Source organism: Alosa pseudoharengus, unplaced genomic scaffold, assembly GCF_046254945.1.
Source record: "Alosa pseudoharengus isolate Yale_2024_CS ecotype anadromous, Long Island Sound unplaced genomic scaffold, YU_APseudo_1.1 YU_APseudo_1.1_scf_5, whole genome shotgun sequence".
NCBI classification, from domain to species: Eukaryota; Metazoa; Chordata; class Actinopteri; order Clupeiformes; family Clupeidae; genus Alosa; species Alosa pseudoharengus.
Window position 1 is genome coordinate 10760502 of NW_027468837.1, and position 9822 is coordinate 10770323.

Here is a 9822-nt window from a genome sequence, read left to right on the forward strand (position 1 = left end):
TAGCCTACAATATTTTGCATTCAAGATATGCCCAGTTCCCTGTAACCACATACAGTTGTTTTGACATGACTTGTTCCATCTGTCAGATAGTGATGGAACATTTGCTATTTCGAGAGTAGACAGAGAGACGTCTCTTGTAGACAGTCTGTGACCTATCAGGTTGTCTGCATTTACACCATTTAAAAGCAAATGTCACACTTATGTGAGAGATGGTGAGCTGACCGAACATTTCTGACTCTTAAGGGACCAAGACAAATTCTTTGGATAGTTGGAGAGAGGTGTTTAATCCATTTGTTCCGTATCACCATTGAAAACTGTTTGATGTTTTCATTCAGTATCTTTAAATCTAATTTCTAGACCATGTTCTTGGCCACTTTGTTTTCACCAGTCTTTTTCTCAAGGGCTGCTCTAACCCAAGGACAAGGAGCCTTCCATAGTATTTTTGTCTTAGTTGTAATGTGTATAGGTGGTCAGCAGATGGTGCTAAAGTGTTGACTATGGGTGTAATTCCAACACACAGCAAATTGTCTTTTGAACAGGTGAGCTGGGTAATGAGTGGGGCCATAAATGAATGTCACTTGGATGTTGAGGATAGATTTCTTTGCCTCAGCAGTAATGGTCCGTGGTATTTAAGCCCATGTTTACATTCCTCCCTTCATGATATTCCTCTGTTGCATATCGTTATCATTATCCAATGCATCTCAGTAGAGTAGGTGGTGTAATAGGCCTAATTTGTCAAATTTCAAATGATTATAAAATAAAACATCAATCTCCTTGCTCTTAAAAAGTGTAAGTGAATAGTGAATACCAAGCACAATACTCCCTGGTATCTTTATCTTGTGGTATGCTGGCAGGTTGTGTAACGTCCTGCATGCTAGCCAGAGACACTTGGTGCATTGTTGGCCCCCAGACTCTGCGGGCTACTGCGTATCTACAGAGTGGAAACTCTTGTGTAAATAAAGACCTGTGCCTCATAGTGAGCCATTACTCAATTTATGGAAACACTGCTGAACTATATACAGTTCTCCATTCATTAACACAATGCCAGCCTTTTCTTCCTATAGCACTCACCTTTCAATTCCTGAAGTAATAGATTGAGAATATACTCATGAATAGACTGGAGACTCTAAAGTAGAAAGGGCATAGTTGTGCTCATGGAAATTCCATTGCAGTACTTGAAGATAATTGTTTGAAGACAATTATCTATTAGTGATAGTTTCAGAATAATATTAGGTTGTTTTCCAGAAAATGTTTAATGATGTTTCATTTTTCCAGGCAGTTGTTTGAGGTTTACTCTTGCGCATGACTTCAATGTTGTCCCTTTGTGACGTGTGTTATATCCTCAGTCAGTTTCTTTTTTGCAATATTTCTTTTTCACACCTGGGGAGGGAGGGGGGGGGGGGAATCATAATTCCAAAGAATACCGATTGTGAAAGGATACAGTTTCTCTATACCGTTTAGCATGGACACTAGACAAAGAGGGTTCATTTAATACAATTTTCCTCTTGCTGTCTCCCATCATTATTCTTAAGGGTTGGGTCTTCATTTCCTCAACAGAAATGTGAGGTCCTTAATAAACAGAGGAAGCTGAAGCCATATCACTGCAAAAGTCAAAGTTCAACTGTTGGTATTTCTGCCATGTGTTTTCTATATGCACACTTCAGTTGGGTTTCCGGATGTATTTGTCATTAGAATCAATGTGATTTCTAGGTTTGGCAAGTAAAAAACCCTGCAATTTATATTACTTTGATTAATAGAACTCTTAGAATTTAAAGCTCTCTAAAAACCTTGCATAATCATGTGGTTTCCTTTAACTGACTCCATTTTCATTCAGTTCCAGTCCTTGGCACAGCACACCTTGCAGACATGCAATCCACTATATGCAGACGTCAGTCAGTTGAGGGACGGGCCTTACTCATGTCAAAACTTCATATTGGTTTTCTTTGGCAACATACTCTCACCTGGGAACTGGATTGAATGGTAAATGGACAGTAACCTAGGTTCTGCATGAGGCAAAGTTGCATGCAAAGGGTATACTGGTTATATGGAATACGTAAAATGTAATACCAGAAAATGTCTACTTGTGAATAGCTTGGAAGTAAGAGATGAATGCAGAGACAGAGAGTCCCTTTGCAGCACTACTTCTGTATAGATGAAGGGCAACCTTAAAATGTCAGATGATCATTTTGTCCTTTGGAAAAGACAGTTCCTCTGATATCAAAAGGCAAAATCTGTAACAGTATAAGGCCAAATACTCACATTAATAATGTTTGAAATTGTTAGTCTTTTTCTGTGTTAAAGGTAAACTATGCAGTATTAGCAATTTCCTTACTGTTTTCTCGGTTTTTGCTTCTTTTTCGCTGGCTCTGTCATGACGAATGTCTGAGAAACTCAATTGCCGAGTGTGGAGTAACACGCTCTGGAAATTCACAATTTCGTCGCCGTTTAAAAAAAAAAAAAAAAAAAAACATAGTCCAGTATTTCGTTCGAAATTGAAATGAAGTTGGACTACTGGACTATGTTTAAAAAAAAAAAAAAAAAAAAAACGACGACGAAATTGTGAATTTCTAGAGCGTGTTACTCCACACTCGGCAATCGACTCTTATGGACTTTCCCCTAAAGATGGCAGCTGCAGCAGCAACATTTCCGGAAAGGTACTGGCTTGATGAAATTCATTCTGGACTCTCTATCCAACCACATAAAGACCTCGGGATACTTCGGTTTGGCTTTAGGGACCCTCTACTCACTACCACGTAAGTGTAATGTTGTTTGGAACTGTAGAAGAGGTATAAAAATAGCGTTTTGTAGCGGCGAAATGACATGCCCGGGTCACTTCCAGGCTAACGAGTTTTGACTAAAAACGGTAAAATCGAACTTTCTCAAAACACATCCGAATGACATGATTTTGATGTCAACTCAACATATGTTCTCCCAATCATCTGTAAATTGATCTAAAGTGTATTTTACTCTGGATAATTCCTTTAATCAGTCAAAAAAGTTAGCACAAGGCCAAAGTGATGGCAAATAATCGTTCCTGCCTCAAAACCCAGATTGCTGCTAAAAAGGTGCGGTCTAAAATCATTGTGGAGACATGGAGAGGCTTGGTAGGTATTATAAGAACCATTTCGAGAGCTTTGATGGTAAATAAAGATGTTTCCATTGATTATTTAAAAAGGGTATGAATAATTTTGGACATGCCATTTTTCATAAAAATTTTAAAAAAGATAAAAATTATTTTAACATCAACATTACATCAATATTTGCAAGGGTTATGAATCATTTTGTTCTTAACTGTATATTTGTATATATATACCGTATATATCTTTTTTGAAATATGTTAGGTCCATATGTATTTGTGTTATGTCGTGAATGTGAAAATGAACTGCTACCTCCTCTGTCAGTTATAGCCACTGAAAAGAAATAAGCGGAGAAATCAGGCCAATTACAAAAGCTGGTCAGTCTGACGTGGAATTGGATGAGCTCATTACTATTCATGAGCTCGCCCCAGACCGTGCCCACAGAATTCATCTAGCTCAGTGACAGTTTTTGTATGCAAGGATGGCTTAAAGGTTGTATTAGCGATAGCGGGGATATGTCACTTCTGTTGATGTTCAACCAAAACTGAGAACTAGCTCGCTACTCCCTCCCGAACAATTAAAGCTCTCCTAAACGCGCATCTCGTCGGTTATTTGAAACACTTTATTTTGCCTTTGAGGGGTTGCCAACCCTTGTTGGTAGCAATTGTTTTTGTGTACAGATCTCGGAGCCTAGGCTACCTACAGAGATGCATTTTTTTGACAGCCTGCTCATGGAGCAGGCAGCTAGTGGATTGTTAGGAAAGATTAGATGAATGTGATCATTTATGTTTGGGCAAAAAATGTTACAGAGTCCATGGTAGAACTTCAGACATTACCACAAAGTAATGAAATACGTGTGGCAGGGCACCTTTAAAGGTTAAAGTGTGTATATCTTCTTCCCCTGCGTGGGCATGGTGCAGTAATCTGTATTTACTCATAAACACACGTTGATGTTTTCATGATGGTGAGATTAAGTTCTCCGTCCGTAATGTTGCAGACCCACAGTGCTGCAACGTGACAACCAGAGGAAACATCTGATTCTGTTTCTAATGAATTCTCAAGAGTGTTCAACCTCAAGGTGTGGTTGTTCTTCAGAAACCATTTAAAGCATCCAGACTGGGAGACTTCAAAGCAGTCTTGTGATTGGGCTCAATTCCAGTGGGAATCTTTTGCCATAACAAGAGACGGAGTGGTACCCGAGGGCCTTTTCACTTCAAGGGAGGGATGTATTCACCATACTGCGCTGCACGTCAGGAATAATGAAACACAAATGCTCCTGGGGTGCAGTATAAAGTGACTGCATGGTGTGCTTGACTGTTGGCATTTCTATTAAGCACTGTCTCGTGAGGCAGAAGTAAATTTCCATGCAAAATTTGATTAAGACTGAGCATCACACCTGAGAGTTAGCCATTATAATGGACCAGATCCTAACTCTATTTTCCACTAGGGCAAAACACAACCGTGAGACATGCACTCAGAGTCCAGAACACGATTAAATGAGGTCAAGCGTGGTCACAGTGGTTTGCACGAGAATCATATCAACACCTCCAACTTTCTTCAAAGCTTTAATTTATCACAGGGAAATAAATTGACCTTGACTTGAACTTTTTTGGCTACTTAAAGGATTATCATAAGAGGTGGTCTGATTTTTCAGAATAGGATAAATATGCCTCAGTGAGTTTAGGATGTCTTAGAGTGTTTTAAAATCTTTATGGGCAATTATGAATACATTTGAAATAGCTGTATTTCATTTTGCCTGTAAAAGTGACTGTAGGTCCTGCTTCAATGCATAATGTCTGGCACTGCTGTCTGTGATTTCTCTTCTTTGTATACAGGGCATCTATTTGCTTCTCTTCCTCATATTGCCAGATTTGTTCTCAATGCAATCAAGAGCAGTTGAGTAATAAAACTGCTTTATTTATCAAATACTCTGTGGCCATTTTCACCTGGAAAGCACTTTTTGGAGGCCAACATTCTGCAGTGCCAGCCAGAGAGGGCCTAAAGACAGATGGAGGACAAGAGTGTCGGCTGGAGTCAGAGAGGGAGTGAGGGAGTGAGAGGAAGGCACACAATAAGCTACACACAGCCCGCCGTGTTATTTTTGGCTTCTGCAGGGGACGGAGGCTGAAGCAGGGATTATTTTTCACTAAAATTTCCTGGGCATAAACCTCGCTTTTATCACCGTCTCCCTCCTCCCCTCAATGAAAACACAGTCATTGTGCTAACTTTGCAGGAGGGGTAGCATTGCTAGCACATACCGAGACCTCGCTCACACCCCCTGGCTCCGCAGTCCGCACTCTTTACCTGATGGCGTTTTCTAACAAGCGAGTTCTATTTTTTCTCGGCAAATAAACAGAAAAAGGATAACAACATGACAACATAACAACAACGCTGGCTCTTTGCTGAGTCCATGAGCATCTAGGGCCCACCCAGCGTCCAAAGCAAAGAAGGGTTCTCGGCTGTCTGTCTCAGTATGAACGCTGGCGGCTGAGCTGAGGCCAAAATGGCCCCGCTCGCTCTCCCACATGCCTCATCCATGCGCTCTCTACGTTCCCCGAATATTGCAACGTGATGATGATGCTGAGTTATGTAATTTTGACTGGTCTGGACTTTTGGCCCTCTTGGACTCACAGTCGATAGATCAAAGATGCCTTAAATAATTAATTCAAGATAACTTGAAGATCATCACTGAAAGAGTGCATTGTCTGACCTTTCGAGTAGTTTTGCAGCAAATCAGATGAAACTGAGAAGGATGTCCCTGTGAAACAACTTTGTCCTGAAGAGCAATATCAGATGCTCTGCCCATTTTTCCAGTAAAAGTATCATCTCAGTTCTCTTCCTTCCCGACATCACACCATGTGGCCACCCACATCTGAAATAAAAAACACAAAGACACCCTTCAATTCTACAGATCAAAGGCATTGGGGAAAGCAGCTTCCATTATTGTTGACGTAGCTCTGTCAAACAAAATAATTTCATGTAGAAACAGATTACCTCATGATTATTTATAGACCCTTTCAACTAGAAAAACAAAAACAATGCTTGAACATTATTTTGTTCCCAATCTATCATTAAGATAATATATTGAATGTTAAAACGGAAGCCTTGTGGAAACAACTATGATGCTGATAATGGTACTCTCTTGAAACGGTCAATATTATGTTGTTATTGAGCCTATCTATTCGTTGTTCTGTTAGTGGCTCCCTTGAGCCAGATTCCATCCTGTGGCTGCCAGGTTGCTGTCTCAATCACTGGCTATTTTGCATACCAGGCTTGCTAGCGTATTAGATAGTCTGAGAACAAACCAGGTCTGTGATATCGTAAAATCTTTCTCCTTTGGTCTCAAGCACAGCAGTTACATTACAGTACACAGTGGACTGTTATAGTCTCTGCCAAAGATCCTTGTCCAACTATGTGTCAGTGGGGATAGATCAAAAAGGCTTCTTTTACACTGTTAGACTCGGCCAAACATATTTTTTTAGCATGGCTCAGCATGGCTCACATATTGTCATATCACAACCACAACAGAGGATTCTCAGAGAGACTGGCTGCTAGAGACATTTTCAACCCAGAGACTTCACTGGAACTCTGTCACAGCGTGGACGACTTAAGATGAAGAAGATAAAGTAAAAACTACTTTGTCACCATCGAAACCATATCATCAAAATCTGTCTGTCTCACTGATGACACATGACAGGAAGTATTGAACGTTTGGCTTTTCAATTAAATCAGAGGGCACAGATCACGACCTGTTCTGCAACCTAGGAGAGCCCCTTAAGCAGAGAATAATGGAGTACGGTATGGAGTATGTCACCAAAATGGTCAACAATGAATGATGTAATTGTACAACACTTGTTTTGTGTGCATGCCAATGAAACCGAATGCGTGATTTATCAACTCAAATGATTGATATGAGGTACCAGTAAGCTCAGATAATAGCCAATTTCAGTGTCCAGGTCTGTATTTGAATTACAACATTACTGTTATTTGAATCTACAAAAACAATCTCTCTCATTGTATATGTGCATTTTTTACAATATGGAGTGCCTTAATTGTAAACATGAGGACCACAGCATTAGGAGTTTGCAAGGCTGGCAACACAACAAAACCACAAAACAAACAAATTAAACACTGACTCTTTTGTAATGGACTGGAAAACGACCCCCACCATTCTAAATGAGACAAAGTGATGATCTGTTATGACTATCCACAATGCTGATGTATATAGGCTAATCTTGTGGGTCTGGGTAAAGGCTCCTTTACCCTTCACACAAGTACCTCCTAACAGACCTTTCATTCATGGGCTCAGATCAGGCTAACGTGTGTGTGTGTGTGTGTGTGTGTGTGTGTATGTGTGTGTTAGCATGTGTGTGGGTGACTGTAAACGTATGCAAGTGTGTCTGGGTGTGTGTCTCTGTGTGTTTGTACATGTGACTTGGCGTAAAGGGAAGGGTTAGAGAGTGGAGAGGCTTATTGACACTGAAAGGGGACCTACTTCCTGTAAGGAAAGAGAATCCCGGCGGACCACTGCCCTGGTGAGGTGAGCTGGGCTGAAAAAGGAGGGGTACGCCAGCAACGACAACCCTCTCTCTCTCCCCCTCTCTCTCTCTCTCCCCACAAACCACACAATTAATAGACCTGAATCACAGGCTCCCTTACCCACAGCTCTGCCTTTATTGTTTTAATGAGGCCCTCTAATAATACCCCAAATGCCAGGAATCCTCACGTGCTGCCATTTTCCCAACTAGAACCATGACTGTTGCAGACGGCACGGCTCGGCCTCCTATCCCATCTTCTCTGCTCTATAGCCGCCCAGAGCTGAGGAGGAGGACGTGAGGGATTCTCCACAGGCTAGCAGAAGGATGTGAAGGTCAGTGCGTCCATAACAGGTCAGGAATCATTATGGGTACCCTGCAGAGACGAGAGGCTTTTTCACAGGGAAAAAGGTCCTTGTACTCACAAGCTCTGCTAACAAAGAGAAAAGCTGACCGTCTGTGATATATGATATTGCAGATCATGGCATGGAGTTCCTGGAAACGAGAGTAAAATACTGTTTTTCTGTGTCTATTTCAGATATCATTCATACAGACACACATTTTGACACATTTGACAGTGTTTTTGTTCATCACAGGAAGAAGATTAATGTGTATCTTGCAAGCTGTCTGGTCTACAGCTTTTTGCCCGGCATTTGACAGAGACGTTCTGTGCTCGCTATCCGTCTTGTCTAAAATTTGTTAAATTCTTCAAGTACAAGTGAACAACTGGATTCAGTGGCTGTATTTACACATGTTGAGTGTTTCAAGTGTCCTGTAATGATGGGGTTCTTGTAAAAAACCACAGATCTGAGATGTCGGCTGAGTGATATATGAACATAATACAGGCTTTACGTTAAGAAGAGTGCCACTTACATATATGCATGCATTCTGTTTAACATCTGACCTGGGTCACAAATGTAAGACATTCTGTAAATTTGTTGGAGAAGGAAAATTGGCTTGAAGAGTGCATTAACAAAAGTGAATGTTATTTAACTAACCATCAGCACTCAGCAGTCTCATAATAGGTTTAGAGTTGGGATAAATGAGAATAATTGTTAGGCTACACCATTGGGCTATGATACTCTCACAGCTTTAGTATTTTTGATTAGCTTTGGCCAAGAGTGACACAGAATCACAAGAGCACTCAGTGCAGACATTTTTCTCTTCTCCCAGCTTCCTGTGCGTGTCTGAGCCCAAGCAACCTACGCTGGACCACGTCTGCAGCCAGACCCTCAGGCTAGTGCCATCCAGTTTGATATGATGGCACTGATGTATTGGAGAAAGGCCACAGTGATCGGGAGGTGCAGGCTGACAGAGCGCTCTTTATGCTTGGGGTGGAGTGAAGCGCTGGGCTCCAGGCTCTCTCCGCTCTGCATAGGGACGTGACTGTTGACACTGCCAGGAGAGGGCATTCTGTTCCCCTACCCCGCTGACTGGCCGGCCTCTTCCTTCCCTCAGTCCTTCAGCACCAAAGGTAGTCGCATAACTACTTGATACGGCATCTGCCATGTGAGGGGACCGGGAAATACAGCTGGCTTCCCTTTGAACGTTTCGTGACCATAACATAAAAGACGAAGTGAACTGGATGTAGAAGAATGGGCTCTTTCATGTCCCCCTCATTCCAAAGCAGCTTCCTCTGTGTTCCGGAGTGTGAATTTTGAGGGCCTGTAACTCCCCGACACGTGACAGAGATTAGCATGGGTACAGAGGTGTTGTCCTATCTTGCCAGTGTCACGCGAGCCGGTAAAAAGTGAGAACCTGAGGAGGAAGCTGAGCGCCCCACCACACTATTCCCAACAGACAATCCAAATTTCACTCACCAACCCTCCCGGTTATGTAATGAGCACTTTCCTGAATGTGGTGTTTATGTTTGAATTTGAGAAAATGACAAGGTAAGCATTTCAACATTTGGACTAACTTATGTAATAATCACTGGCCACAGTGCTTTGTTTTAAATACCTTGAAATTTTCTTGCACATCTTTCACTAAAAGTAATATATTCTCATTATATTAGTTTGGTTAGTTTTTTGGATCTCCCTTGTATTCATGGTTAGCATTTCATCAACTGATCATTAACAAGGTCACCGTCCAAGAGCACTTGGAATGCAGTGAACAATCCAGAATAAAACAACCACCATTCTATGGAATTTATTTCCACATCATTTTATTTAAAATTTACATAATCATATTATTTTTTATTATTTGGCGCA